At 42.8% G+C, this 17,609-nt stretch overlaps 1 protein-coding gene and 1 long non-coding RNA gene across 6 annotated transcripts in view; one reads left to right on the plus strand and one right to left on the minus strand.

Moving 5' to 3' along the window:
* WIPF3 (WAS/WASL interacting protein family member 3) overlaps nucleotides 1-15,058 on the minus strand; it is a 93,396-nt gene extending 78,338 nt beyond the window's left edge. Inside the window, exon 1 of one of the 5 annotated variants that reach the window (XM_060305471.2) lies at nucleotides 14,679-15,056. The gene's annotated coding sequence lies outside the window, so the exon portion shown is untranslated. Of the gene's footprint in view, nucleotides 1-13,596; nucleotides 13,652-14,066; nucleotides 14,539-14,678 lie in introns of those variants that run through there. The other 4 variants (XM_030857443.3, XM_060305472.1, XM_060305473.1 and 1 more) reach the window with 4 other exon arrangements.
* LOC132597877 (uncharacterized) overlaps nucleotides 14,971-17,609 on the plus strand; it is a 138,432-nt gene continuing 135,793 nt past the window's right edge. The window contains exon 1 of the long non-coding RNA XR_009565294.2: nucleotides 14,971-15,850. This is a non-coding gene — a long non-coding RNA (uncharacterized lncRNA). The remainder of the gene's footprint in view (nucleotides 15,851-17,609) is intronic.

Genomic DNA, 17,609 nt, shown 5'->3' on the forward strand with positions numbered 1-17,609 from the left:
AATAATAAGTCATTCTACAAAATAAATTACCACCTCTTTAATTTATTTTATGATGTTGGATTTTATAAGGAGGGCATTTTTTCCTTTCTAAGGCTAAGGTGGTCATTTTGCACTTAGGATTGTGAATACTCCTAAAAATGCTATTCTGAGAATCACTGAGGAAATAATGTTCAGACTGGAGGGGGCACAGGGAACAAGTCTACAAGACAAATTCTTTCTTTTCTAGTTTCACTCCTGAGACTTTAGATTTTAGTTTCAGTATTTTCACAGTAGGGATACTGTGCCAGCCTGGGCCAGGTCAGGATGGCTGGCCCAAGTTCTGGTGCCTCCAGTTCCCTGTCCAGTTTGAAGTTCGCTAGAATCTCAAACAACCTGTGGCAAGGAGGCATCCTCAGCTCTGTCACCAGGCACATTCTGTCCGTGGCAGCAAGCACAGTTCACTGACAGCCAAGCCTGATACACTGACTGGAGGTCTTACCTCTCAGACTACAGGGCTTCACTCTCCAGTTCACATATACTCCTTTCCTAAAGGCTCTTCGTCATGGAGTCAAGTTCTCCATTTTATCCTCCACTCTATTCTATGCATCCTATCCTCTGTCCACACCACACCTGTGATGGTTTCTTACATACCTTTTCTTTATATTTCTGTGCCTTTGTCCATGCTATGCAGGCTGCATGTGATGGCCTTCACCACCTGGAAAATTTCTACCAATCCTTTGAAACACACTCAGGTGCCAACTTCTCTGCACAGATTTTCTTCTTCCTATGCCAAAGCTAACTCCTCCTATAGTACTTTGTTCGCAATTTTATTACGGCACTAGGGACTTTGGCAATTTCTTTTCACATGTCTGTGTGTCTCCCTTCACTGGACCACGGGCTCCTCGAAGGTTCAAAGATAGGAACTGTGTCTTAGGTATCTTGGTATTGCCAAGGCCAAAGGTAGTGTCAAATACCATTGCTTTGCTGTCGCTATGGGGAAGAAATAGAAAACATATATATCAGGGGTCATGCCAACTACTTAAGCAAAAGATGGAGACACACCTTGGCAGCAGCACATTATGTAAATTGTGTGTCTACAGATTAAAAAATTATCTTAATGATATTTAAAGAAAAATATTACCAACTAAAATAGGAAGGGAGGAAAAGGGCAGGAGAAATTCCTGTCCAACTGTAGGCCTTATTATCAGTGTGGGAATAAAATGTATTTTGGATGTGGGATTCTCAAAGCTTCCAGTGCTCACTAGAAAAGCTTCACCTGGCATGTTAGAAATGCTGTCATCAAAGAGGAATAATTTGACAGTTGAGAGAACTGGTCTCTAGTTCTGGTTTTAATGGTCATCTATTTCTCCATCTGTAAAAAAGTAAAGCATGTTCCTTCTTTCCTGATTTGCATAAGTGCGAGGACCAAATGAGTATTGCTTTGAGATAAGTTATTAAACAAATCAAAAATAGTTTATGATCCTCTCCAAAAAGCAAAGTGCTTTCAAATGTAATTTTTAAAATTAAGGATATGGTGGCTTCCTGGAAATGGAAACGCTTGTCCTAAGGGACAGCAGAGATGAGGCTTTAGTCTTTTAAATTAGAAAACACTTTTCAAAATAAAGTTGAGTTCAAGGAGGTCTTCTGGTTTTCAGATGGTAGAGTGAAAATATCTCTGTTCCTTCCTTTTCTTGGAAACCATTTCAAAATAGGAAGGAAAGGGAATCTCAGAAATATAAACTCAATTGCAGAAAGTAAAAACTAGATTTCTGTAACCCTGAATTTCAATAAATGAGACAGGGCTGCCTGCTGCCCAGGATGATCAAATACAGGGTCTAGGTAAGGTGTTGTAGAGAGTAAGCCTGTGGCTGCAGACCTCAGACAAAGTCCACACAGAGTCATTCTCCAGAATAAGAAGCTCTGGCTCCTCAGTGAGGAAGCCCCACCAACACTTGTTTAGAGTAATGGAAAAGGGCGTGTAGGATGGCACAGGAACGACCCTGGACCCTAGACACATGAGGGAGCAGGGAAGGAGGCAAAGACAAGCCATTCCAGTGGGTGCATGGCTAGAAATGAGGAAGGGTGAGGGAGAGAGTAAATTATGAGCAGCCTAAAGCCTCTCACTTTCTCTCTCTTCCTCTCATCCTCCCTCTCCCTCTCCCTCTCTCTTCTCTCTCTCTCTCTCTCTCTCTCTCTCTCTGTCATAAGGAGCACTTCTCTGACCCAAAGAGAACTCTCCCTGGTCTAGAACCTGCCCTGATCTTTTCCTTAAACAAATCTCCTGCAAATAGTTGGTCTAAGAAGAATTCAACTCATTCTAAGATGAATACTAAATAAAAGGAAACGGTGAAGAGAACCAGCACAAGATCTATACAAGAAAACTAGAAAAAAAAAGTGCGAAAAGGAACAGGACAAAGGACAGACGATAGATGAAAAACACTTATCAGAAAATATACTTCTGTGAAGCAGATGAAAACAGTGACAAGGCATAAAATTATTAACTGAAAAAATTTTATGAAACAGTTATCCCTTTAAATTAAGGACTCTAAGGAAAAATATAAGAACTCTGAGAAGATGTAGCAAGGCAATAGGAGATGAAATATAATGTGGGAGAAGTGAAAGAGAAAAATGAAGACCAAAAAATGTCCTAGTGTATAGCACAGAGAGCTATATTCAATATCTTTTAATAACCTATAATGGAAAAGAATTTGAAAAAGAATATATATTTGCATATATATATCACTGAATATACTGAATCACTTTGCTGAACACCTGAAACTAACACAACATTGTAAATCAACTATACTTCCATTTAAAAAAATGAAGAGCACACTACAAAGAGCCCAAAGAAAAACAGGTATTGTTGAAAACACACTGAGGACCATGGAGAATTGAGAAAAATAAATAAAATGAAACAGAAATGGACAAAGAATTTAAAAGTATTAGAAAGAAAATGATAGATGTGGAAGACAGACAAAAAAAGATACATGGTTTCACTTAATAAAAGACAAATGAATGGAAGAGAATAAATATTCAAATACATAATCACAAATATATAATGTAAGAAAAATTTTCAAAAATAAGGTTTAGAGCTTCCCTGGTGGTGCAGTGGTTGAGAGTCTGCCTGCTGATGCAGGGGACACGGGTTCGTGCCCCGGTCCGGGAAGATCCCACATGCCGTGGAGCAGCTAGGCTCGTGAGCCATGGCCACAGAGCCTGCGCATCTGGAGCTTGTGCTCCGCAATGGGAGAGGCCACAACAGTGAGAGGTCCGCGTTCCGCAAAAAAATAAAAATAAAAATAAAAATAAGGTTTAATTCTATAGATTAAAAGGCACATGATATCCGAAGGAAAATGATATAGTTTTGGAGACATATTAGACGTGCGCAGTATCCCAGAGAAATAATGTATGATCCAAAAGTTTATACCCAGCCAAACTGTCACTGTGGTCAAAAAGCAAGTATGACAGATGTTTTTAAACATGCAAGAATTATGTTTCCTGAATATATATTGAAGATACTACCATAGGAAAAACTTCAACCAATTAAGAGTTGAAGAGAGAAATTAGGGCAAAAAGAAAGACAGTATTGAATTAACCATAGAACTAAGGCTGAAGAGCCTATGAAATTATGGTAACAGAAATGACTATAACTACTATTAATCACAGCAAAATAGAAAGATATAACTAACAAAAGTTGTCAGGTAAAAGGGAAGATAAAGCAAGAGATAATATATATATATTAAGTTCCTTAGCTTACAGACAAAAGGTGGCTAAAAAAATCTTTATTTTTAAAATCTTTTAAAATTGAGATATAATTGACATACAACATTGCATTAGTTTTAGGTATACAAAATAATGATTTGATATATGTATACATTGTGAAATGATTACCTGTTTGCTATGACTTAGATATTTAGATTTCTTAGCACTTTATAGTTTGTGTATATGTATTAAAATGGACAATGGGCCAAACATATCACAGATAAAGAAATACAAATGGCATTTAAACACATTTGAAGGTGCTGAACCTTATTGATAATGAGACAATACAGGTCAGAACCACACCAAGATACAATTTTTCACTTAGATTGACAAAGATCAGAGGTTTGGCAAATATGTATTAGAGAGGGTGCAAGGCATCAGACGCTCATAATTACTGGTGGAAATATAAATTAGTACAACTTTCTGTAAAGGGCAATGAGCAAATTATCAAATTTTTAAAATATACTTTCTAATTCTAGGAATTTTTCTTATTGCATAGTGTATCACTTACGAGAAATAATGTATACAGCGACATTCACTGCAGCATTCTTTTTAATAGCAAAAGGCTGGAAATAACCTATAAACACACTGACTGGCAGCTGGTTATTAAATTACAGTTTGTACCTTAAAATGGCATACTAGGTAGCCATTAAAGGAATATGGCAGCCCTATATGTACCAATATGGAATGATCTCCAGGCTATATTAAGTGAAAAAAGCAGGCAGCAGAAAATGTATATAGAATGAATATGCCTTTATTTGTATTATATGTGTATACCTATAAATACAGGTATATGTAAATATAGGTATACCCATACCTGCTTATGCATATATGAAATCTCTCTGGAAGAATGTATAACAACCAGGTGGTCCAAGACTGGGGTGTGAGAAAGACTTACTTTATACTATATATCCTTTTTATACTTTTTGAAGTATGTATCCTGGGCATTACTACCCATTTGAAAAACTAACTTAAAAAATAAAAGTTCTGGATTGCTTTCTTTACTCGGGACAATTGTGAAGAAGTAATTTTTTAAATGCTTTTCATCATCTGAGTTAGGAGACCCCTCTACATCTAAAAGGTAAATACAAATGAATAGATGAATAAAGAAAAATATAAATTTGTGTTGACAATTTGGTCTAAGTGAGCTGGATCCACAAAGAACAGCACTGAGACCTGACCATGGGTTTCGCTGGGCTGGCCTTGCAGGCAGACTTCCATGACAGCTGAAACCATCCCCTGCAGCCAGCCACAAGCATCGAAGGTGACTGACCAAGTGGGCTCGGTAAACAACCAAGAGTAGAGTAAAATAATTCCCCTCAAACCAATCCATAACCCCTAAGATTTAATTCTTCTGTTAATACATGGTTACTACACAATGAGGAACAGCCTTAAAACATGATTGCCCATTAGGCATGAATCATTTGTGAGTTGGTTCCATTTGTAACCGATCCTAGTCATTCGTCAAATGGGAGAAAACAAGAGAGCACCATAAGGGGATGCACAGGGTCTGAAATGACAATGGTGGCTTTCTTTCTCCAGCTACAGAATAAGGCACCCCTAGATCTTACGGACAGGTATCCTGACAGGTATCATTCTTAGGCATACGTAATTTATACAGATAATGTCAAAATGACTACAGGTCAACCACTATCACTTAAAACTCACTGACCATCCATGACCACCAGGAACACACAACACCAGGCATGAACCCAGATCGGTTTTAGCCTTCCTTCTAAAAGTCTGCAGGTGAATTTCTAAAACCTTCGGACATACACATAGAGGTGAAAACCAGAAAAGAAGTCACGCAAAAGCTGTTCAAATGTAGGGGAAAATGTTGCTTGCTTGTCTTGTTTTAGGCAGTTATCTTACCTATTTCTGAAGCTACTTTATTCTTCCTCTGAAATACTGGAGAGCAAGACGATTGGCTAAAACACGTTTCATTCAAAAGTTTAGAAGAGTATTAGAATAAACGACAGCTTTAAGGAATACTGGAGACTTAAAATCTATTTCTGTGTCATTAAGAGGAAGTACAATTCCATCTTTGGTCCTTTTTCTTGGTTCTACCATATGAGGAGAAAAAATTTCTCTGGTAATTATTTATGTCAGACACATAGCAAAGGAGCCAGCATCATTTTTTACTATAAGTTTATTCCCTGGGCAGACATGGTTGATGATTTCATACTGATATATGTGGTTGGGAGAGCTCTTTGTTGAACAATTCATTAACAAAAACAATAGTCCACATGTACTACGTGGATTCCCAGTGCTAGCAATTGTGATTGTTATTTACATAATCATCTTTCATCACCCCAAACAACTCTGCACGAAAGATATTATTATCCCCATTTCACAGACGAGGAAACAAAGGCTCAAAGATGTAAAGTAATAGTCCAAGATCAAACAGCTGGGACGTGAAACAGCCGCATCCAACCCAAGTGAGCTGCCCCTAAGCCTCCGCACTCTCGATTACTCTACCCAGCTTCTGACAAGCATCTCAGCCTTTGCACAGTCTATGCAATGCAGAAAATATTTACTGAGCTTCTTCTACATGTTAGGCACTATGCTAGCCACTGAGTAAACTATAAACATGAATAGCAGGTAATCAATAAATACTTGATGAATAAATAAATCTATAGATACATGGCGCCTGTCCACAAATGATAGCTTATAATACTTACATATTTAAAGTTACTATGTGCCAGGCACTTTGCCAGGAAAAGGCAGACTAAAAGAAGAAAAAAAGAGGCAACAATAAAGCATATGGTATATAAAAAGCACAAAATAAGTTCCAATAGATCAGTAACCACAATAACTATTGTTACACAGATAATTAGCTTCTCTTGCTAAAGAACAGAGATATTGTAATTGCTTTAAAAATTAACTATATCTCCTTTATAAGAAATGCAGCTAACACAAAATGATGTTTAAACCTTTGAAAATAAAACAGTGAAAACAATGCCCAAGTAGATACTAAAAACTGGTATAGAGCCCTCATACTTTGCTGGTGGGAATGTAAAACGGTGCAGCCACTCTGGAAGAGTTTGTAAGTTCCTCAAAATGTTAAACAGAATTATCACAAGACTCAGTAATTCCACTCCAAGGTATCTATCCAGAAAAATGAAAACATTTGCCCACACAAAAACTTATACATGAATGTTTATAGTAGCATTACTCATTACAGCCAAAATGTAGAAACAACCCAAACGTCAATCAACTTATGAGTGGATTAACAAAATGTAGTATGGGCCATGCAATGTAATATTATTCAGCAATAAAAAGTAATGAAGGGGACTTCCCCGGTGGCACAGTGGTTAAGAATCCGCCTGCCAATGCAGGGGACACGGGTTCAAGCCCTGGTCCGGGAAGATCCCACATGCCGCGGAGCAACTAAGCCCGTGTGCCACAACTACTGAGCCTGTGCTCTAGAGCCCGCGTGCCACAACTACTGAGCCCACGTGCCACAACTACTGAAGCCTGCACACCTAGAGCCTGTGCTCCGCAACAAGAGAAGCCACCGCAATCAGAAGCCTGCCCACCGCAACGAAGAGTAGCTCCCGCTCGATGCAACTAGAGAAAGCCCGAGCGCAGCAACGAAGACCCAACCCCGCCATTAATTAACTAATTCATTAATTAAAGGAATGAAGTACTGATAGATGCTATAGCATGGATAAACCCAAAAGAGACTATGTTAAGTGAAAGAAGCCAGTCCCAAAAGGTCACATACTGCATGATTCCACACATAGAAAATTCCAGAATAGGTAAATCCATAGAAATAAAAAGTAGATCAGTGGTTGTCAGGGCTGAGGAGAGGGGGGATAGGAAGTGACTGCTAATGGGTTTCTTTCTGGGGTGATGAAAATGTTCTGGAATTAAGATGATGGTTATAGTTGTGTGACTCTGTGAATATTCTAATAATCACTGAATTACGTACTTTAAAAGAGTGGATTTTATGGTATGTGAATTATACTCCAATAAAGCTGTTACTTTTTTAAAAAAACTGGTACAGCATGATTAATATCAGGCAAAATAGAATCCAGGGCAAAACGTATTAATAGAAATTATAAAGTGTTCTGGAAACATAAATGCAAAGGTAATTAACTGTTCCCATGGCTTATGGACCATGAAAAGCATAAGAAACCTCTGAGAGAGGTCTTCTATAGTTGAAGGGAGTGGGGAGGGGGTGAGCAAAACTTTGCCACGTGGGAATGTCTGGGGTGTGTGGCAACCAGTCCCAGCAAGCATGGCGCTCACAGAGCCAGGTTGAGCTTTAGTTTGTAAGCTTCTAAAGAAAGGAGAGATGTTAGACACTGGGGGCATGTGTGGAAAATGAATTATAGGGCAATGAAGAAGCAGCAAACAGGTAGACCAATTTGGGGATCCACATGAGCAAGGATGGATATTTATTTGAATTAGAGTAATGGCAATGGGACAGAGCCAAGGATGATAACAGTTTGGATGCCTGGGATGTGGGGAGAAGAAAGAGTCCAGGACAACCCCAAGGCTCCTTGCCAAGGCAATCTAATATTAATTAAGGAAGACAGGAGAAAATGTGTGGGTGTTGGGCGGTGGTGAATGGGCGGGGAGAAGTGAGTTTAATTTGAAGCATATGAGGTCCTTCTGGCAAATGGAAATTTAGATCTGAAATTTAGAAAAGAAGCAGGGCTGGTGACAGCGGTTTAGGAATCTACATAAGGCAACTGGGTGTGTTTCATCCTCTAATGCTAATCGTATGAAAAACTAGAAAAGTATAACATTTTAAATTACTGAGTCACTTCTGTAATTTCTAATTAAGTCAGGGACATGGCTAATAATGGAAGTTATGTCAGGTGGCTGATACTTCTAGCTGCCTACTCAATAACCATTTCCTCTTCTTCCTTAGAGCAAAATCCCTAATTAGAGAGAGGGGTGGTAGTTGCAGTTTACCCAGCTAAAAATATTTGACTTCTCAGACTCTTTACATTTTAGAGCAACATTGTGACACCATCCTGGCCAATGAGATGTCGTCAGAAGTAGTTGGGGAGGGCATCACTTTCTATCTAAAAAGGCAAAACTTCCCTAATAGAAGGGCCCTCGCTCTTTAGCTATTTACACATTTCCTTTCTTCCTGCCTAAAGATGTAAGCCTAGAGATACAGCAGCCATCTTGTGACCATGAGGCAACTAGATTTAGGATGATGTCCTACATGGTGAAGAAGGTGAAGCAGGGAAAGGCTGATTCTCTGATAGTACTGTTTGAGCTCCTGCATCGCCCCTGGACTGCCTTTCTTGGGAGTCTAGCTCCACAAGACACTCTTGTATCTGTTTAGGCCAGATTCTGATGTGTGCATTGTTTTTGTTTTGTTTTGGCAGCTGAATGCAATCCTAACTGATACAAATCATACTTGGGCTAATGTATATGTAATGAGACTAAAAAGACATGACCATTATTTCAAGTACTAAAAAACAAGTTTAAAAATCAAATATCGGGGCTTCCCTGGTGGCACAGTGGTTGAGAGTCCGCCTGCCGATGCAGGGGACACGGGTTCGTGCCCTGGTCTGGGAAGATCCCACATGCTGTGGAGCGGCTGGGCCCGTGAGCCATGGCCGCTGAGCCTGCGCATCCGGAGACCGTGCTCTGCAACGGGAGAGGCCGCAACAGTGAGAGGCCCGCGTACCGCAAAAAAAAAAAAAAAAAAAAAAAAAAAAAAAAAAAATCAAATATCATTTATTCTTAATACCAAGAAGTACTGAAAGTATTAAAGGGCTTAAAAGGTAGTACAGAGCACTGGATATTTCTTTTTCCAAACAGTGTGATAAAATCTGCAGCTAAAGGGAGATTATGGGACTACCAGTATTAAGAAAATTCATGAACACATCTATTAATGAGTTTATGTGTATGATGACACCCTTTGGACTTTTTCTGGATAAAGTCAACTGCTCTGGCTCATTTATATAGCTTCAGCCAGAACAAATGTTCTTAAAGATGGGATTGTTCACCTGACTCTCACAAGAATTATAATCTTTGGAAGAATCTTTCTACTCTCCCAGGCACTCAGTAAGCATAGCTAAGGAAATAGAACATCCCCAAACCACAGTGTTCTGGCCCTTCACAGAAGAGCTTTTATTGGGCTGTGCTCTGAGAGTATGTCTCTGGAACTGCAGTCAGTGACGTTCTAAGAAACACTTATTATTAACTTCTACCACAAAACTTCCATTGTCTTCATGGCAGGGACCATGTTGAAGACTTAGATCTCTATGGCAACAATGACTGCTTTGAAGAACCGCCAGGGGAAAGCCATCCCAAGTTTCAGGACCAGGAAAAGCTGTGTAACTGATCTCATTTTATCTCATGGTCACTGTGGACTGAGTAACTATTTGTGTTTTCCTCTTTGTTTTGGTTACTGGGAAGCTCTGACAAATTTTTAATCCCATCTCCTGAAACTACACCAAACCTTACAGTAAACTCATCTCTAGAAATTACCTGCACCTTATAACATAGTCTTGTTCACTAAATTACCTTTGATTTCATCTTGCTTCCTTATCTGTGTGTTCTCTTTACCCCAGTTTCATTATTAATTTTATGTTGTTTATGCCTCAAATGCTTTATGGAACCAGAAACACTTAAGGCAAACAATTTTTAAAAGCATCAGATGATAATAATTTTAAAAAGAGCTAATTTATTGAACATTACTATGAACCAAGCACTGTCCTAGGCACTGGACCTATTTTAAGTTATTTACCCTAAATATGAGATAAGTAGTACTATTACTATTCCCACTTTACAGATGAGAAAACTGAGGCATAGGAAGGTGAAGTAATTTGTCCAAGGTCATACAACAAATAAATGATGAAGGAAAGATTCCAACCCAGGTGTTTCAAATGACAACCGTTTTACAAAAGAAGAAATAATAATATTTAATTTCTAAAAGAAGCAGAGGCCTTCTGATCTTACAGGCTGAGCTTAACATCCTTCAGCTTTAAAGGAGATATCTATTACACATCTTGTCCATACAATCATGCCCGATGACCCATATTAACAGAGGGGAATGAGACAGTAAAAGTCAAAAGGACAGTTAATCCAAACTGACTTTTGACCTTTAAATATGAAGGTATTCATTCATTCACTCACTCACTCATTCACTACTCATCACATGCCACCTATGATGCAGCTGCTGGGAAGAGAGATGAAACAGATATAGTACCTGTCCTCCAGGAGTTCAGGTGCAATAAGGGAGAGTCAGACAGGTAAAGGGCATGTTGGGCTTATGAGTTGGCTGATAGCAGACCAGGGCAGGGTGTGGCATGATCATTCTGAGAACAGTTTAGCCCTTGGCCTCTCTGTCCATCTGATAATGGGAGTAAGAAAAATCAGCTCCCTTATAGGGCTGTTGGGTTGATTTCATATGTAGAAATCTCTTAGCCTAGTCAGGCACAAGTATTCAGTATGAGGTAGCCTTTGGCTCTTAAGGCACAGTGGATGGCAGCCTGGGCACCTTGCTCTGACACACACCTGCACACACATGGGCCCAAGTCCTCACAAGCTCCCTACTGCCTCCTCTTAGATACTCCCAGGAGCTGACAGGCTTACACTCCATAGACAGGCCTGCCACTTCCTTTCTGGATGCCACCATCTCAAATTCAGTGTCTCACTGGAATACATCGCCCACACAGGGTGAATATTCCTTCAAGATGCACTTGAAAATCTTTCACAGAGCCTGGCCCACATAATGCCCACCTGGCATTTTTGCCACATTTGCTCCGCTTCACTCTATCTCTTTGGCACTTCAGCACGGCCGTTCACCACACGATTCCCCTGCTGCAAAACGGGTCGGGTTCCTGCTTGGGCAGGCCTAAGGAAATACCCAACTAGAAGGGCAAAGGGGAAGTTTCAAGTGCACTATTGGCTGAAGTCAGTGAGAAAACTTATGTGCTGCACCTGCTCCGCATCAGCTGGGAACCGTCCCTCTCTTCGGTTGTGTGCGGTGGCTAAATAACAAGTAATTAATCACCAACCCTAACTCATATTTAATAGTTCCCTCTCGAAGTCTGTTTTGTCATGCTCTCAGCAGAGTCAGTCAAACATTATGATTCCTTTCTAAATATTCCAGCAGCCAGATGGCAGGAACACTAACTGTGACATGGCAAAACTCGCCTAAAGATAACTTTGTGATGCATAATCACGCTTGATGGTACTCAGCTGAGCAGATCCAGCCAGCTACCTCTTTACCTGCCCCACTTAATCCAGCTTCTTCAAACCCAAACCTTCTAATTCCAAGAACGAGACAAACATTGAATTCTGCAATGTGATATTAGCTGGTAAAACAAACACGATTCTACTCCTCCGGCTTCTGAATTTTAGGCAGAAGGATAAAATCACTAGAAGAACACACTTCAGGACACATTTCTCAAGATTTCTCTCTAGATAAAATATTCCTGTACCCTAAAGTTTCAAATGTTTCTGCACCAAATGTAAGTATATTTACAACACGTTTGCTGGAAAACAAATTTCTGTCCTTCTGCTGAGTTATTTTTGTAAGTTTTTTTTAAACATAAGCATTGATAAACATATATTTATAAATTCTAGAATGTAGGAAAGTTGACTGTTTTTCCCTAGTGAAAATCCTACATGTTCTCTAGAGTAAATTACATTTTGGTTTCTCAGATCTTTTCTAGGTTATATTATTTATTTTGTGTGTGTATTTAAGTGACTGCAAAATCACAACCTGTACTGTATGATTTCTGAACAATAAATCTCCTAAAAACAGTGTTTCCAGGCTGGGCCAGCTGGCTTTCTCCTGTTCCTAAAACTGTATGTTCTTAAACACACACACACACACACACACACACACTTCCTCCACCCCTTCCGCTGCTGGCTACCTTCAGTCTGTGACACAATCTCACACTCACAACTATATGAAAACAACAGAGGATCCTGGAAAGGAACTAAAAGGGGGCACGGCAGGAAGCCAGTCTTCAAGTCTCTGTCACCCTGATGGCTCTGCCCTGATTCAGGTGGCTGAAAATTGCTTGTTTATGGTTGCACGTATAGAATTTGAAATCTGTGTACCCAGGTTCTTAACCCTGCTCCCCTGAGTAAGGCGTTTAACCTCTGTGACCTTTTATTTTCTTGTCTGTAAAAAAAAGGCACAATAACAATACTGCCCTTAAGGAAATGTGAATCATGTGAGGTGATTCGTGTAAAGGCATTTGGTAAGGCCCTCTTCAGTGTGTATTTCATTTCCCGTTATTGCTAAACTTTCTTTGCTCCCTGTTCTTATTTATTTATTTATTTTTCTGATTTGGCTTCTGTGGTTTTTAAATGTATCTCTAAAATTCCTTGGCTGGAAAACTGCAGTAATCTGTGTGCTACTATAATGAGTGGATTTTTAGCATTAAATTTTTATTTACTTTTTTACTGAGGCATAAGTGCACGAATTTTTATTTACTTTTTTACTGAAGCATAAGTGCACGAATCTCAAGGGAATAACCTCACAAATATCTATATATGTACACCTGTGTTACCACTACTTAGGTCGAGGTAGGGAGCATTTCCGGCACCTGTGAAGCCTCCTTTTCTGTCCAAGTCATTACCAGGCCCAAAGGCAACCCAACCCCTCTTCTAAGCTTCGTCCCCATTAATAGCTTTGCCTAAAATTAAAAAAAAAAAATTTGTTTTTAGGGGAGGCTGGAGTCCCTGCGATAACTACTACTGCTGACCAGAAGAAATGTACTTCTCTTCCCTCTAAAGAGATAAAGATTCTGTAAAGGAGGAGAGAGGCACGAACTTTCTGAATCACACAGGTTATGCAGAACAAAGCCCTCATTTTGCAGACAAGGACACCCCCAGGCTCGGAGAAGCGAAGTGATAGCCCACCTTCCTGCTGCAGAGTAACTTTCCTTCCAAACAGAGCCCGTCACAAAACAGCGCGAGCGTCAGGGATGTTGTCGGCTCGTCCCAGCGCGCCAGAACAGCTCTCCCGGCCTCTCCCAGGAGAGAACTTCTTTCTAGGGAGCAGCGCGCACTGGGTCCCCACGCCGCCCCCGCTCCCGTCGCAGGCACACCCACGCGGCTAGCAAGCCACGCTCAGAAGGCGCTGTTCCTGCGAGCCAGTGCCCGCCTGCCCACGGGGATAGGGCTAGGCTCCCTGTCCTCCAAGCCCCACCCGGAGATTCGGAGCGCCCTCTTCCCCAGCCCTGCTCCCGCATCCCCGCTCTACCTCCGCCTCCGGTGCGTACTGAGGAGGGCGGGGAATAGGCTCTGCCACTTTCTCCCTTATTCCTCCAAAGGAGACTTTAAAACCCATGCATGGCCAGACTTAAATCGCTGGAGCACAGACTACTGACCTCTGGGGCCTGGAGATGAGCACTGGGAAGGGAGTCCCGAGACCTGCGCTCTGGCCCCACTTCAGTCACCACGAGCTGTGTGACCTTGTGTAAGTCACTTTACATCTCCGAGATTGGCTTCCTCATCGAGGGCTTCTGTATCCCCCAAGCCACCTTCAGTTCTGCAATTTCCTAGCTGCTCTTTACTTCGCTCCCGCTCATCCCGCGACAGCCCCCTCCCCAGCGAGACCCCAGCCTTTTGTTCTGGGGGTGAAGCGGGGAAGGGAGGAAAGGAGAGCTTGGCGAAGACCAGGCCCGGGCGGCCTTGTCGCCAGGGGCCGCTCTCCGGATAGTCGGGTCAGTGGAAGTCACCAGACAACCCCGCGGTGACCTCGTTCCCTCCGCGGTCCCGTTACGGCCGGGCCCCGGAGACGCTGGGCAGCGGGCGGCAGGCTCCTGAGGAGCGCAGCGCAGCGCCCCGGGCTGGGGGCGCCCGGACACCCGCATGCGCGCACGCAGCACTCCTGCACCCGCCGGCGTTTCACTCAGCTCCGGGACGGCCCGAGCGCCCGCAGCTGCGGCTCGTCCCTCCTCCCTCCGGCACCGACCCGGGCACGCGCGCGGAGCCGCTACCTGCCGCTGGTCGTGCCGAGGACAGGACAGGATTCGTCTCTGGCCGACGTCCCCGCCGCCGCCGCCGCCTCTAGGCTCCGGGCTCTGTCCCGCAGCGTCCGTGCTCCAGGCGACGCCGCTGGGGCCAAGCTGCGTTGGGTGCTGCGCTCGGTGAGCGCCGCTCACTCCCCGGCCGCCAGCTCTGGGGCTGCCGGGACGCGGAGGCGGGGCCGCCGCCCCCACCTGCTCCTCAGGCTCCTGCCGGGGAGCCGCAGCCGGCCCGCGCGCAGGGACGCGGCCCGGGCGGGCGGGGTCGCTCTGGAACCCGGGAGGCGGGTCCTAGCCTCCGGGCGCGCCTCTGCCTGATGGAGGCCCGAGTCTAATCTGAGGAGAGAGTCTAAGCTTGCGGCCCAAGGCTGGAGTTCCCCACATAGGAGGGGCTGTGACGCGAGCAACACCCGGCCCAGCACCGCCAGGCTGGGGACACTCCACTCCTTCATCAATTTATTCCAAAATATTCTGAGCCGCTCCTATGCTCCAGGCAGCGTCATAAGCGGGACAAAAGAGAGAACGAGATCGTCTCGTGCCCTTGCGGAATTCACGGTCTAAAAAGGGAAACAACTAATGGACAACTACACCGCAGAACCAAGAGGGAGCGGTCATAGAGGGGGCCCTGATCCAGACTTGGGGAAGTCAGGGAAGGCTTCTGGAGGAGGTGGTGGCTAAAAGAACTGAAGGATGTGCATGAATTATCCGGTTGGAGTGACCTGGGGAGGTAGATTGTCCCAGGTGGAGCCGAAGGGGAGAGGGAGCCGACTGCCGGAAAACTGAAGGGTCTAAGGAACCGAAAGAACTTGGTATGTCCAGTGAATCCTTGCCACACTTCACGTTCAGACCCCTGGAAAGATGCAGAAAGATTGTGTCTGAGGCTGGATGTATTCCACTAGGCGCATGATTGGTTGGTGAGGATTTCGAATCTCCCACGTGCTGCGCATTCCCGCTAATGGATGAGCTAAGAGGATACTCGTGGACCGTTCACTGCAATTTACCCGAGCATCTGTGAGCCAGGCCCTCTGCAGGACCCTTAGCATGTGCTGTGGAAGGAGTCTGTGTCTCTATGCAAAAGGAGCTACAAGTCTGCAGTGGGGGAGAGACCTGCACTCAGCGCTTGGATGAGATGCATGGGAACACAGGTGAGAGAGCAGTTAATGCTGGTAGGGAGGGGGATCTCACACATGGATAGCAAACTGTCTCCAGGTTCAGGTTCTGTAGCAGCTGCTGTCAAAGTATGTTGCCCAAGCGGACCTTAGCTGGTTTCTTAATTACTAGTGTTTACAGGCTGACAATGTGTAGGCTTATATTTACAGCAAGGATAAATAATTCACTCCTGATGCTGTTCCTTCCTGTGTTGTCAAGAACGTGGGCTTCTGTTTGACTTAGGTGAAGAAGGTGTAGTCAGTGGAAGCCAATGAGGTACTTGCTTCCCACCTGTTTGTCCTGTGCAACTCATGCCTTTCCTCCTGTGTTGTCAAGAGCATGGGCTTCTGTTTGACTTAGGTGAAGAAGGTGTAGTCAGTGGAAGCCAATGAGGTACTTGCTTCCCACCTGTTTGTCCTATGCAACTCATGCCTTTCCTCCTTTAGAACCAAAATAAATGGTCATGGGCATGAAATGTGAAAAACTGTGCTCAACCTAAAATTCATAAACCGTTTTGCACAGGTGATCACTAAAAGAAAAACATTTGAAACATTACCAGACCGTTTCCTTCTTGGGATCCCTAATGTGTATTCTCATTAAATACAAAACTACTAGTATTCTAATACAAAAGGAAGGAAAGGTAAAAGAGCAGAGAAGACATTTGCATGAGCCCAGAGTTCCCACCAGGTCTTCTGCTGAATGGCCCAAGCAGGAGTTAGTCGAATGGAGAGGCTGTTATCTTAAGAGATAGTTGTGAGCTGGCGTGGATCAAATAATTTGTGCAAAAAGGCTACTGGTTGGAAAGGATAGAGAAATGGTGAGTGAGGAAAATATTTGGAAAGTGGGGACATTTGTGCTGAAAGCTTCAGGTGCCCAATGTCTCATATCCATGTGACGTAACTGTGCCATTGATGCCTTGTTTTTATGGACATTAGAGAAGGATCCATTCCCCCTGGCTGTACCAGGATGTACATAACTACAGGACAGCACTAGCTATTCCAGGTGGATGATACAGGCATACCTTGGAGATATTGTGGGTTCAGTTCCAGAACACAGCAATAAAGCAAATATTGCACTAAAGTGAGTCACATGAATTTTTTGGTTTCCAGTACATATGTTTACACTATACTGTACTCTATTAAGTGTGCAATAGCATTATATCTAAAAAAATGTACACACCTTACTTAAAAAAAAAACTTTATTGCAAAAAAAATGACTGACCATCATCTGATAAAGCAAGGTTGCCACAAACCTTCAATTTAAAAAAAAAAAAGCAAGATCTTCGAAGTGCAGTAAAACGAGATATGCCTGTATTTGTTTAGTCACAGGTGCTGTAAGTCACCTTCCCAATAGCCAAACCCTTTTCCCTTTCCTCCCTATTAACAGAACTGAGGATTATGATTGGTCCAAGACTACCATGACAGTCCCATTCCTGATTTCTCAGTCTTTCTTGCAGCTAAGGAAGTCATTGACCCGGTTCTGGCCAATGAGTTGAAAGAGGGAGTTGGCTGGGGGGCTCCTGAGACCTCCTTTGCAGGCTCTGACTTTCCATTTTTCATGTTCTTTGTGCCTTGAACACAAATGAGATGGCTAGTGATGCTGCAACCAGATTACAACCAAGAGACAATGAACATGAGACCAAAAAGCCAATATAATCAGGGTGGCAGAGTGGAAGATAGAGCAAGTGTGTATGGTACTTCTGGGCATTCAGATGAAATCCAGCAACAGCCCACCTCTGAACTTTTTATGTGAGAA

This window comes from Globicephala melas, chromosome 9 (assembly GCF_963455315.2).
Source record: "Globicephala melas chromosome 9, mGloMel1.2, whole genome shotgun sequence".
Classification (NCBI taxonomy): Eukaryota; Metazoa; Chordata; class Mammalia; order Artiodactyla; family Delphinidae; genus Globicephala; species Globicephala melas.